Here is a 14,704-nt window from a genome sequence, read left to right on the forward strand (position 1 = left end):
CCTCGGTTTTGTGAAAGAGACAAATTGAAACATGGCAAGTTTAATTTATGTATTTTCTTTTGTCAAGTACTGGCAAGGCCTTGATATGCTTGTTTGGACCCTGTCGTCTAGTTGGTTTGTGGTTGGCCATAGTGGGTCAAGTCCCTAGTTAGGGTACCATCAAACAAGAGACCTTTGTAATTGCTTTTGATGTGTTCAGTTGGATCCATTTCTATGTAGGGATCATTTAGGAGTTATTGTCCGGAGTGGTCATTTGTATATTGGTTGTGCTTGCCTAAAAGGTGGGAATGTAAATGACATGAAACTATGTAACTCTAACTTAATTAATTGCCAGATGGGTCTTGCAGTTGAGCAGACCCAGATATGTAGCCCTCTAGGGGTGAACTCTGAGATCGTTTCTGTGTTATGTGATGTTTTTGTCTCTCCTGTTTCATAGTTAGTGCTAGCATGTATGGATGCATTATGTTAAGTGTGTAATGGGGATTAGATGAAGTTTATTTTTGAATGCATGTATATAGTCATCTTGTTAAATGCAGTAATTAGGATCATAAAGGATTGTAGATATGATTATGGAAGGTATTTTGTTAATATTAATGAAAATAAGTAAGCATGGAAAGAACTCACTAGGTTATGATGGAATTAAAACATGTAATGAAATTAGATGCATGGTATATGGTTAAGGAAAAGTTTGAATGTAATGAATGGATAACAATTATTGGATGAACTCGTCATATTTCCTAAATTGTAATTCTAATGGACGAACTTCATTTAGTTACTTACATTTTAATCTTAATAAATGAACTTCATCATAATAGCTATATTATAACTATATTGGATGAACTCATTTAGTTATTTACATTTTATTCTAAATGAATGAACTTCATCATATTAGATTCATTCTAACTATAATGGATGAACTCGATTGGCTATCCACATTTTAACCTTAATAAATGAACTCCATCTTTTTAACTATATTTTAACTATAATGGATGAAGTCATATGGTTATATTACATTTTAACCTTAATGAATGAACTTCATCTTCTTAGCATTATTTTAATTACAATGGATGAACTCATATGGTTAATTACATTTTAACCTCTATAAATGAACTCTGATGTATTAGTTATATTGTATCTAAAATGGATGGACTCGCCAAGTTAACCATATTTTAACCTTAATGGGTGAATTCTTAAGTTATCTATGTTTTAATTTCATTGCGTAAATTTCCTCATGTTGGCCTCATCTTCAACCTAAATGGATGAACGTGTCCTATCATTTATTAATTTAATTTACCGAACAAATTATATCTATGCCTTAAGTAATAACATGTAATTAAGAGAACCTGCTTAATTGGATCAGATGTCACGAGTTGAGTTAGGTGTTAAGTTACGTAATCACATTGGGAAACCCTTTAGGTATTAGTTTTGTCTTCCATTGTGTTACCTAAGCTTTAGATAATTCCAATGTATCATCATCTTGTGTCTTATTATTATATCATTGTAAAAAAAAAAATATTTGCACTCCATTTGAGTGTTTTAGCTTTAACCCTTCGGGGTTTCCTGGCAGGGCATTACACTTGGTATCAGAGCCCATGTTCCAACACTGGGATCTCTGGTTTCTCTTGTGCCCTTAGTTGGTGTGAGGTGTATCTACCTTGTGTTGTATGCTTGTCCTCCTTGATGTGTGAGTGTGATTGAGCAGACCTTAACTTGTGTGTAACATGTGTGTTCACACCCTATTTTCACTTTCTTAATGTGGGTGATTTGGAGTGATTATATGAGCTTTGTCTACCTATTGATGTCTTGGTCTACGATTACTCATATTCTGAAAGAGAATCGTATGTACCTTCATTCTTGATTTGTTTTACTCTTTGACTAATCCATTTGGGTTGGTTGGTATTGTCTTGAATCTAAAAGTACGAAATGTTCTTGTTATGGTTATGATCTATCTTAGTGTTGTCCACTTGAAGGACTAGTATGAAAAATTTTAAGTGCTTATTATGTAGTAAAATGAATGATTATCACCCTTCCTCCTCTCTCTCTCTAGAAATTAAAATGCTTGTTATATGGGTAACTATCCCTTATATGTGAGTTTTCTTTTTTCAAGAGAAAGTTTGTGACTCCTTGAACCCTTGTGTGAGCCTTATGACACTTATGTGCTATAGATAATAAAAGGACTATGGGTTTGACAGTTAATGTTGGTTATTGAGGGAAAATTGTATTTTTACATTAGAGAACTCTCCACGTGCATTGTAGGAGTAACATAATTAAATGCTATCTTAAGTTATGTGCATTAGTGTGCGTATAGTTGTTATGTGAAACCTACCTTGTATGCAAAACAAGTATCAAAAGGGGACATGTTATAGTAGCTTCGAGAGTGTGTTAATGTGTTCCATGAAAGATTGTTTTATGTGTTTCATTAAACTAGTTTGTTTGAGGACCTATTTTAGCAATGCTCCATTTAACTTGCCTTTGGATACAGATAATTGCCTTATTGTGTTTAGAAGGTACGAATGAAAGACTTGTTTGATGTGTATGCATTAATGTGTATTATTTAGTTGATAGCTCCTCATTTACCTTCTTGTCATAATTTGATTTTCAATGATAGGTTGCAGATTTTGAAATGTTTTTGTATTAAATTAAGAATAGTGAGTGTTCTCAAGAGGTCTTGTATTACCGAAAAATTTTCTGTCTTTATTTCTTGTTTGGAAAACTAGAATATTCTATTGCAACCATAATAATTGGAAATGTCATGTTAGGTTGCTTTGGCATCCTCCTAAAAAGATAGCGAAATGAAAACCGTGCAACTAAAATGATAGACATAGTGATAAATTTTAGATATATGGTTTGATCTTGTCAATCTTGTGCCTTTGTAGGAAATAGTTTGATTATCAAACTCTCTTTCCCTTTTCTTTTCTTAAATCATAAGATTTTTAGAAATGCTACTAAGGATGCATTGATTTAAAAGGAATTTTTATAACGCATATGAAATTGTATGTTTTCTGTTGGCTCTAATTGAAAGATGAAAGTTTTTCGCTTTGGAAAAGAAAGTTGCATAGTTAGTAATGTGAATATAAATGCTTAGTAGAATTAGAGAAGGATATAGGAATGGCGATTATTTCCTTAGGTAATTTTGAATTATTAAGAATTTCAGTACTTGCATCTAGGATAAACTTGATTCAGTTATTCATGTGGAAAGCATAATTAAAACCTTCCTTGAGTAGATGATAGTGTACTGGATAGTACTCCCTATAAATGTGACTAAACTAGTAATGGTGCTATTCCTTATGTGTTGTAAGAAACCCGTGCTTTCTATGTGTGCCCATGGGATGTTGAAGTAATCAATCATGAAGGATATGTTTGCTTATGAGTATGGGAAACCATACTGATTATGTGATGTTTCTTATTTGTTCCCTTACTAAGTGCCAACCCACGGATTGTTGATAAGTTAGTATGTGAAGAGGTAGTAGTAGATGTCACCATTCCTTGAAAAGTATGGAACAACGTACGAGTAATGTCAACGCAAAGCTACCTTAGCTTCCCTATTTTGAGGAAAAATATAGTTTTGTAATGAAACTATATTGTAGGTGTACTCAATACTTCCCCTTGTGATGAACCGATGTATAGGGTTCATGTGTGCCAGCCTATTCCTATCCTTTATTTGAGCATAATTGATGACAGTTCTTGAGCATAATGATGGGTTTTATTGAAGCATCTTTTTCCTTGTCTTCATGAGAGGCATGTTATTTTTTTCACATGAGCTGCCAATTGACTAGCATTGGTAGACTTATGGGTAGACCATAGCCATGTATACCTCTAGCTTATGGCGAGTATCCTGAGAGGAACGTCGCTATGCAGGGTGTGACTTGCGCGTGCCCTTTTCTACGAGGTACACTGCCATGTGGGATATGTCCATTGCGTGCCCTTCCCGCTTGGAGTATTGCCATGTCGTGTTGAGATATGATGCGGGATGTAGTAGACATTGACATGCGGCCTACTGATAGGTCTAGGGTAGAGCATGTCGCATGACGACGTGATGCGGGGTGATGTTGAGGTGCACACTGCCATGCCATGCGGATGTATGACTAGGCCACACCACATGATGAGCTACTGCAATAGCTATATGATTTTTCCTTCCTTCCTCGTTGGTGGCTAAATGCTAGTCACATAGTGATGTTATGTGCACTTATGATATTTTTTTTTATTTTTTATATTTCCTTGTGGGCCAGCAATTTATTTTAATTTGACCTTGAGGGTTTAGCCATGATCTTACGATCTTTTTCTTACTTGATTTGGTGTTGCCATTCCGGAATTATTTTCTTGCCTTACTGTTGGAATTGATGATTATTATCTTTATCCTTCTATACTTTGGTGGCTAAACTGGTCTATCCTTGTTGTTTTTGCATGTTGGTCTTGTGTTGAAATGTGAATTCTTCTCCAAGAATGTAGGAGACGGTCTTGGTTGAGTGTATACGAGGAAGTAGACGTAGGGAACCTTGAGGATGGAGGTATGTGAAGCTACGAGACAGCTAGGATCCACTACCTACCTATGAGTGGGGACTATCTCTTGGAGGCTAAACACCTTACGCAACAAGGGATGTTCACGAGGGTCTTGCATGAAAGGTAGCACCACTATGGTGTGCCCTAGCACCATCAAGACCTTGAGTTAGATGTTGGATATTTATGATCATGTTATTGTTCTGAGATTAGGCATAGAGATGTTGGTCATTGCATGTTATCTATGACTGAGCATTATACATGCTCACATGTGGCCTTTTGTGTTGTGCAATCCAGTTATGTGGATGGTTATTATGTGTAATCATGGACTAAATGGTGTTAACTTGTCACTATGTTATGGGATAGTCATTTGGAAAGTTCTTTACATTGCTCTTATTTGTTGAAAGTTAACTTGGTTGTAGAAATTGATATTTGAAGCTAGTTCTATGCGATAAAGTTCTATGAAAAAGATGAATTGGTAAAATAAATTGATCATGATGACATGTTTTCTTGTCCTGCTTGGTAGAATGAGTATGGTAATTGTTGCTTATCTCTCTTAATGCTTTAATTTGGTGTAATTGTAGGAAAAAAATTCTTGTTTCTCTGCTATGATTGTGGATAATTCCTAGAATATTTTAAGAAGTGTATGGTTTTAGATGTATCATGCCAATGGATAATGACATTCATAAAGGATTTAGTAATAATGTTTCATTTATTTATGAAAAGATTCATATGTGCAGATTGATAATTGTTAATTGACTTTTAGGGCTAATATGTGTTGCATGATTTCCATCTAGCCTTACGACTTCCGGGAGTAAGTCGGAGCCTAGGGGGGAGGAATGTAGCGTCCCTACCCTAGTTGGCCTTGTAAAACCGGTTTGACCATGGTTGACTTTTTCTATGTGGCATTCTTGGATGCTTGATTTACTATTATGTAATGTTGTAGTCTTATATTATCAATATTGTGCATACCTGTTATTGTGCTTTCACATCGATTCTTGTGTAAGTCTAGCCATTTCCCTAATTCTTGTTATAAAACTCATGCTAATGCCTTCTTTGAATATATATATGTGTGTGTGTGTGTGTGTGTTCTTGCGTGACTCATGGTTGCAGGAGATTGCAGGTATGGTATCGCCTAGGTGCGAGGTCCATCTCTATCAGGATTCACACGGTGAGTATACCTCTTTCATCCTTAGAATTTGGATTAGGTGGTTGTAAAACCCTCGTCTTGCCTTAGTCATGATCAAGTGAGCGTCGTGTGTGGTCCGTCGGTTTCCCTTTTCGTTTGGGTTTGCGTGTCATGTGATTGGTTGGCTTTCTTGGGTTGTGTGCCTCACGTGTGGAAAAATGAAGTATTTAATCCTAAGTATTTAATTTAATTTAATGTGTTCAGTTACGCATTAGAAATTGAGAAATTAAAATAAATAGGTTTCTTTTATGTGATTAATCATTAATTAAAAAGATTCCTATATTTGTGTTTGTAGCAAGTTTAAGTATTTAATTTGATTTAATGTGTTCATTTACACATTAGTAATTGAGAAATTAAAATAAATAAGTTTCTTTTATGGGATTAATCATTAATTAAAAAGATCACTTTAATTATGTTTGTAGCGAGTTTAATTTAATGGTTAATTTTAAATAACGAATTTAATTAGTTTATGCGTTTTAAAAAGGAAAGATTTAAAGTTATTTGAAATAGAAATAATTTAATCTCCTTTGCGTTTTGGAAAAGAAAGGTTAATTTTACTCATTTAAGAAAATCAATTTTTATTACAAAAGCAAGTTTAATTTATATGTTGATTTTGATATAGTGTGAAAAGATTTATTTGAGAATTTAATTTATTAAATAATCTATCCTCATCAATATCGTAAAATATAAATGTTAGCTTAGTTAATATTGAGAAAATTAAAATTAAATAAGAGAGAAGTATTTTAATTTTAATTAGAAAAGAAAGTTAGATTATTTGAATAATTGAAAAGAATAATTATTTTTATTTTTTTATTTAAAAAGTGCTTAAATTCGAAATTAGAAAATTAGGTCCAAATTGTATTCTTTTAACCTAGGTTGGGAAAATATTTTGGGGGTTGTTGAATTTTGGGGGAAGAAGATTCTTGGATGGAAAAAAAATTGGAGATTTTGGGAGAGAATGGAGGACCTCTACAGCTGCAGATTGGGCTCTTCTTCAAAGAAATCTTGCTAGGAATGCTATAGGAGGTAGGATTCTTATTTACCTCTTTATTCCATTTTTAAATCAAGAATTGTGTTTGGTTGTTCTTCATGAAAAAAATATGGTTTAAAAACCCATGAATGTTCTCATATTTGAGTTTCAACTTTGAAAAGAATGGGCTTGCAATGTTTTGTATTGAGGAAGGATGGTTGAATTAGTTTTGTATTGTGCAAAAGATTGTAAAATTTAGTTGCCTAGAAATGAAAATGCTTGTTTAAGAATGGCTGAATCCATTCTCTTGTTGTCTCAGAAAATTTCCAAGTCTATTTTTTTATTTGGGGGCTTTAGTTTACTTGTATTTTATTTGGGCTTTCTAGTGTTTTGCTATTCTGGAAATTATCCCCATTTTGTTCTCAGAAAATTTCTGAGTATTGTCAAAAAAAATATATGTTCTTGTTGGTATGTTTATGCTGGTGTTTTGCTATTCTGGAAATTATCCCCATTTTGTTCTCAGAAATTTTCTGAGTATTGTAAAAAAAAAATATATGTTGCTGCTGGTATGTTTATGCTGGTGTTTTGCTATTCTGGAAATTATCCCCATTTTATTCTTAGAAAATTTCTGAGTATTGTCAAAAAAAAAAATATATGTTGCTGCTGGTATGTTTATGTTGGTGTTTTGCTATTCTGGAAATTATCCCCATTTTGTTCTCAGAAAATTTTCGAGTATTGTAAAAAAAAAAATATATGTTGTTGCTGGTATGTTTATGCTGGTGTTTTGCTATTCTAGAAATTATCCCCATTTTGTTCTCAGAAAATTTTTGAGTATTGTCAAAAAAAATATATGTTGCTATTGGTATGTTTATGTTGGTGAGTTTTAATTTCAGTTTTAATTTCAGTATTTCTTTAATATAGTTTTTAAGTAATTATTAATTATTATTAATATATATTTATTAATGAAGGTTAATATATATATTAATTAATAATTAATTTGAAATTTGAACATTATTAAATATTATTATTAATATATATTAATATATATTAATTAATATTTAATTGGTTTATTGTGTATTGTTAATTATTAATCGTGTATATTTTATTGATAATGGGTTAATAAATATATATTAATTAATATTTAATTTTGGTAACAGTATTAATGGGGAAGTATCTTTTTGGGAAAAAGATAGAATATTATTTTAATCAGAACATTTGTTGAAATAAAATATATTTATTAATTGATGATTTTTAAATAATGCATTATTCAGGAATATATTATTTTTGGATATAAATGTTATAGGTCATCTGAGAATTTAAAAATCGATTACTAAAGTATAGGAGTAATTTGAAAATGAAATATTTAATATTGGATATTCTGAAAACTTAAATGATATGCTATTGAATTATCAGAAATAATGCATCGATTTGAAAATTGATAAGTTAATGATATCCTCATTTAGTAAAATAAATGGTTTAGTTATGTCCTTCCTCGGTTTTGTGAAACAGACAAATGGAAACATGGCAAGTTTAATTTATGTATTCGTTTTTGTTAAGTACTGGCAAGGCCTTGATATGCTTGTTTGGACCCTATCATCTGGTTGGTTTATGGTTGGCCCTAGTGGGTCAAGTCCCTAGTTAGGGTATCGTCAGACAAGAGACCTTTGTAATTGCTTTTGATGTGTTCAGTTGGATTTGTTTCTATGTAGGGATCATTTAGGAGTCATTGTCTGAAGTGGCCGTTTGTATATTGGTTGTGCTCGCCTAAAAGATGGGAATGTAAATGACGTAAAACTATGTAACTATAACTTAATTAATCGCTAGAGGGGTCTTGCAGTTGAGCAAACTCAGAGATGTAGCCCTCTAGGGGTGAACTCCGAGATCATTTCTGTGTTATGTGATGCTTTTGTCTCTCCTATTTCATAGTTAGTGCTAGCATGTATGGATGCATTATGTTAAGTGTGTAATGGGGATTAGATGAAGTTTATTTTTGAATGCATGTATATAGTCATCTTGTTAAATGCAGTAATTAGGATCATAAAGGATTGTAGATATGATTATGGAAGGTATTTTGTTAATGTTAATGAAAATAAGTAAGCATGGAAAGAACTCACTAGGTTATGATGGAATTAAAGCATGTAATAAAATTAGATGCATGGTATATGGTTAATGAAAAGTTTGAACGTAATGAATGGATAACAATTATTGGATGAACTCATCATATTTCCTAAATTGTAATTCTAATGGATGAACTTCATTTAGTTACTTACATTTTAATCTTAATAAATGAACTTCATCATAATAGCTATATTATAACTAAATTGGATGGGCTCATTTAGTCATTTACATTTTATTCTAAATGAATGAACTTCATCATATTAGCTTCATTCTAACTATAATGGATGAACTCAATTGGCTATCCACATTTTAACCTTAATAAATGAACTCCATCTTTTTAACTATATTTTAACTATAATGGATGAAGTCATATGGTTATATTACATTTTAACCTTAATGAATGAACTTCATCTTCTTAGCATTATTTTAATTACAATGGATGAACTCATATGGTTAATTACATTTTAACCTCTATAAATGAACTTTGATATATTAGTTATATTGTATCTAAAATGGATGGACTCACCAAGTTAACCATATTTTAATCATAATGGGTGAATTCTTAAGTTATCTATGTTTTAATTTCATTGAGTAAATTTCCTCATGTTGGCCTCATCTTCAACCTAAATGGATGAACGTGTCCTATCATTTATTAATTTAATTTACCGAACAAATTATATCCATGCCTTAAGTAATAACATGTAATTAAGAGAACCTGTTTAATTAGATCAGATGTCACGAGTTGAGTTAGGTGTTAAGTTACGCAATCACGTTGGGAAACCCTTTAGGTATTAGTTTTGTCTTCCGTTGTGTTACCTAAGCTTTAGATAATTCCAATGTATCATCATGTTGTGTCTTATTATTATATTATTATTAAAAAAAATATATATTTGCACTCGATTTGAGTGTTTTAGCTTTAACCCTTTGGGGTTTCCTGGTGAGGCATTACAACAGATATTTTTGGCAAGGAAACCCAGTAGGGGAAAAACCTCAGTGGGATTTGTGACCCACAATATTTACTCACTAGACAATATGAATAAATATTACTTATACAATAGGGGCTTGCACATGCAAGAAGGCCAACAACGTATTAGGCTTAAACACAAGAGGACCTGGAAAGACCTGATACCAATTGATGATATGATGAATCAATAATAATCCAGTCAACTACTGAGAGGAGGGGTTAATTAGTAGATAGAAAATAAACTAAACTTTCACCAAACTTAATCCTAACTCATAAACAACTTGTTAGACTAACTGGTATAGATACTGTACCATAAACTGTAACTGCACTGTCAAGCTTTACCGGTTGAGTAAAATACCAATATAATAGTGTAACAGTTCTGAAACTTAGATACCTTTTAACCAAAACATCAAAACACTTTACTAACATCAATAATAGCTCATTTCAGATCACTTCTGGTCATCTAAACATGTCTTAGTGGTTTTACCAATTAAACATAATAACCATATCAAAAACACACACACAAAATCATTCACCACTTGACACAATGATTTTTGACATGGAAACCCAAATGGGAAAAACCACAGTGGGGATTAATACCCACAAGTATTCTAAACTCTTTTGAAGTTCACCCTGTTAGGAGCCAAGCCTTGTTAGAGGCTTTACAAATATGTCCTATTAAGAACAGATCCAGTTAGGGACCACCCAGTTAAGGGATTGACTGCAATACCCTATTAAAGGAAATACTCTGTCAAGAGTAAGCTTAGTAGAGTATTTCAAATCCAAACTAATGGATCACCTGGTTAGAGGATTTAGACAGCACCAAGCCTGTTAAAGCTTACCCGGTTAGGGGATTTAATTGTGGTAATTGTTAGAGAACAACATGGTCTTTTTTGATCTAGTAATAGCATTATCTTGCTTAGTTGAATCCTTTTTTGCTCCTATCTGCCTTCAAAACATTTCGCAGACAATCCTTTTGGTTCGACAACAATCACATTACCACACTTAACCAAAATTGCCAACACTGTTATAAAACAACTCATTGACCTTATAAGAAAATACAATATGTCGGTAACACATCACAAAACCTAATATCTCATAGAGATTACAAACATATCAGTTCAAACATGACCATTGGATTACATAGCAATCAGCTGCACATAGTCCTAGATAACCTCAACGCTCCTGGATCACCACTCATCGAATCTTGTAACTTATCATGCGGTTTCCACTTCATGCTATGCACTTGCTCATTCCCAAAATAAAAAGTTATCTTCATGCACTAAAATCACTTTGAAACTCATTATGTGCATCATGCATACGTGGCATCTTCATCTCTAATCACCATTTGATCATAGATCATCATAACTGATTCATCAATCTCCATCAGTTAGGGTTTTGCATATCAATAGGTTGGGGTTACTGATTGATCACTCTACATCAATAGAAATACCAGTTTCCAACACTGCTTCACTATTGGTTGCATTACTACATCACTACCGGTTGTAATACAACTCCATTATTGACTACTATTGACATCAATGACAATAATATACTTTATTAATGCAATCTTCATGCAATGCCAATAGAAGAGAGAGGGAGAGAGGGAGAGGGAGAGTGAGGGAGAGGGGGGAAGAGGGAGAGAGGGAGATAGAGAGAGGGAGAGGGAGAGGTAGAGTGATGGAGGGAGAGAGAGGGAGAGAGAGAGAGAGAGAGAGAGACAAAGAGAGACAGAGAGAGAGAGAGGATGGAAAAGGGGGAAGAGAGAGAGGGAGAGTGATAGAGAGGATGGAAAAGGGAGAGAGGGAGAGAGAGGGAGAGGGGGAGAGAGGGAGAGAGAGAGAGAGGGAGGGAGAGAGGGAGAGAGAGAGTATTGAAAAGGGAGAGAGGGAGAGAGAGGATGGAAAAGGGGGGAGAGAGGGAGAGAGAGATTAAATTTTAATCATCATTAATAAAATATCTATACACACATCTTTTAAAGAACTCTTATTTATTTGACATGTGAAGCAATCACCGGTGAGGAGGGACCTAAAGGAGATCAATACAAACCGGTCAGCAATAGTAAACACAACAGAAACATATAGACATGATGGAGGCAATGCAGAACAAATAGTTTTATTGTATAAAGTTTGATTACATCCAACTGGTAACAAACGGGTTAAAACATACCGACACACATGCTTGGTAGAATAGGTCACATCGGGACCTTGAATCAAAAGATCTATCTTCTAGGCATAGTCTATCTATCTGATACTCCTTGATTCTTCAATTTATTCTCTATTGATTCTCCATTGATTACATTCTAAAGCATGATTACAAATATATATATATATATCAATCCAAAGGATCCAATTGACCCAGAAAGGATCAAAACCCGAAGAACAAGACCTAATGTGCAAAATGAACAAGGTCGGCCTCTGCCAAGAAATTCCTTCAAAAAGTCTAAAGGATGAAACATAGAAGGTCCACCACATGCCAAGAAGCATCAAGATCAACGTCCAAGGCTCCACAAGCTTTGGAATGGGTTCCGGTAGATCACCAAAATAGGTCTCAAGCAACTAGTAACAAAGGAACAACCAATAACAAGAAACTATCATGGAAATCGATAGTGATATCTTGTCGGAAGTGATCCAAATGAGATGCGGTTTGAAAGAAAGAAAGATGATCAAGTCTTCAAGTAGAATCCAACTCCACAGGATTTGGTGAGCCAAAATGAGGACACATAGAAAGGAAAACTGAAACTTCAAATAGAAAACAAAAAAAAAAAATGTTTTTGGTTGATGCAGGATTGATGTGAACCAGGGATGGTCCTGCATCAAACATGTGGGGTTAATGAAAAAGTGAGGCTCTCACTTTGTTGGGGTCAGAGGGAAACCAAGGCCATCTACCTCTACCTGAGAAATCCAAGATGAATCTTCAATTAGTCTTCTCTTTTACTTCACAAGATATTCTTTGTACTGACTATTTTGGGTACTACGCCCAATCCAACCATCCAAAATCTCTTCAATCTGATCTGTTTCCTTCCAGGGCAATTGTTTCTCAAGGTCTACAACATTGTCCTCACTGAATTCTGGTTCATGGTACTCATGAAGATCTGCAATGTTGAATATAGGTGAAATACTTAGACTATCTGGTAGCTCTACTTCATATGCATTTCTAGAGCTGAACTTTCTCAAAATATTACAAGGTCCAAACTTCTTCATCCACAACTTATTATAAGTTCCAACTAGGAATCTCTCTTTCCTCAAGTATACCATCACTTCATCACCAACTTTAAATTCCTTATGTCTCCTCTTCTCATCTTCCTTCTCCTTATATTTGCTATTCATGTCTTCCAAATGTTGTCTAACCTAATATGCAATACTGCCATGTGATCTACAAATTATTTTGCTTCTGAACTCTTCTGGTCTTCATTGCTAATGTCTCTCAATTATGCTATTCCTCTAGGATGTACTCCAATAAAAATCTCAAAAGGTGTTTTCCTAGTACTTCTATTCACTGAATTGTTATAGGCAAACTTTACTTGTGCAAGGATCAAATCCCAACTTCCGGTTTTATCTCCCATGAAACATCTCAACAAGTTTACCAAATTCTGGTTAACTACTTCGGTCTGTCCATCAGTCCGTGGATGAAAAGTAGAATTGAACTTCAAATCCATCTTCATCTTCTTCCAAAGTGTTCTCCAAAAATTGACAACAAACTTAGTGTTTCTGTCTAAAACTATTCTCTTAGGTAATCCATGCAATCTCACCACTTCTTTGAAAAATAGGTCTGCTACATGCAACACATCTAATGTCTTCTTACAAGGTATGAAATGAGTCATCTTTGAAAATCTATCCACTACTATAAATATAGAATCATTCCCTCTTGGTGTCTTAGGAAATCCAACTACAAAATCCATTCTTATATCCTCCCAAGGTTTTACCGATACTGTAAAAGGTTTATACAATCCCACATTCTGACTACTGCCTTTTGCAACTTGACAAACTCTACAACTCTGCACATATCTCTTAACATCCTTATGAATCTACGGCTAAAAAGTACTTCTCACACACTAATGCAACTGCTTTATCAATACCAAAATGTACAACTAAACCTCCACTATGCTTCTCTTTTATTAGATTATCTCTCATGGAATGCTTAGGTATGCACAATCGAACTCCCTTGAATAACATCCCATCCTAAATGAAATAATCCAACCATTTGTTTATATCCACCATAACCGGTTCTCTACATGCTTTCCAAGGTTCTACAAAATCCGAGTCTTCATCATACAAGGTCTTCAAATCTTCAAAACCTAATACTATCGTTCTCATCTCTATCAGCAAATTCCTTCTCCTACTCAATGTATCAACAACTTTGTTAGATTTCCCACTTCTATGCTTCAACACAAAGGTGTCACTCTGCAAGAATTCTACCCATCTCATATGTCTCTAATTCAGCTTACTCTGACTATTCAAATATTGCAAAGCTTGATGATCTATATACAACACAAACTCCTTAGGCAACAAGTATTGTCTCCATTTCTTCAAGACTTGAACTATGGCATAAAATTCCTAATCATACACTGAATATCTCTTTTGGGAATTATTCAATTACTCATTGAAATATGCTACTTCTCTCCCTTCTTGACTCAAAACTACTCCTATTGCTATTCCCCTTGCATCACAATCCACTTGAAATACCTTATTGAAATTAGGTAAAGCCAACACAGGCTGCTCAGTCACTTTCTGCTTCAACAATTCAAAAATTTTGTTTTCTTCGGTGGTCCACTTGAATTCCTTCTGATCTCCCCTTATGGTCTTAGTCATAGGGTTACAAACTAAACTGGAATTCTAATAAACTTCTGGTAAAAACTAGCCAATCCATGAAATAATCTTACCTCTCCAATGCTTTCCAGTGTAGGCCACTCAACAATGGCTTTCACTTTCTCAAGGTCCATCTTCAAACCATCCTCAAATATCAC

Source organism: Cryptomeria japonica, chromosome 6, assembly GCF_030272615.1.
Source record: "Cryptomeria japonica chromosome 6, Sugi_1.0, whole genome shotgun sequence".
Classification (NCBI taxonomy): Eukaryota; Viridiplantae; Streptophyta; class Pinopsida; order Cupressales; family Cupressaceae; genus Cryptomeria; species Cryptomeria japonica.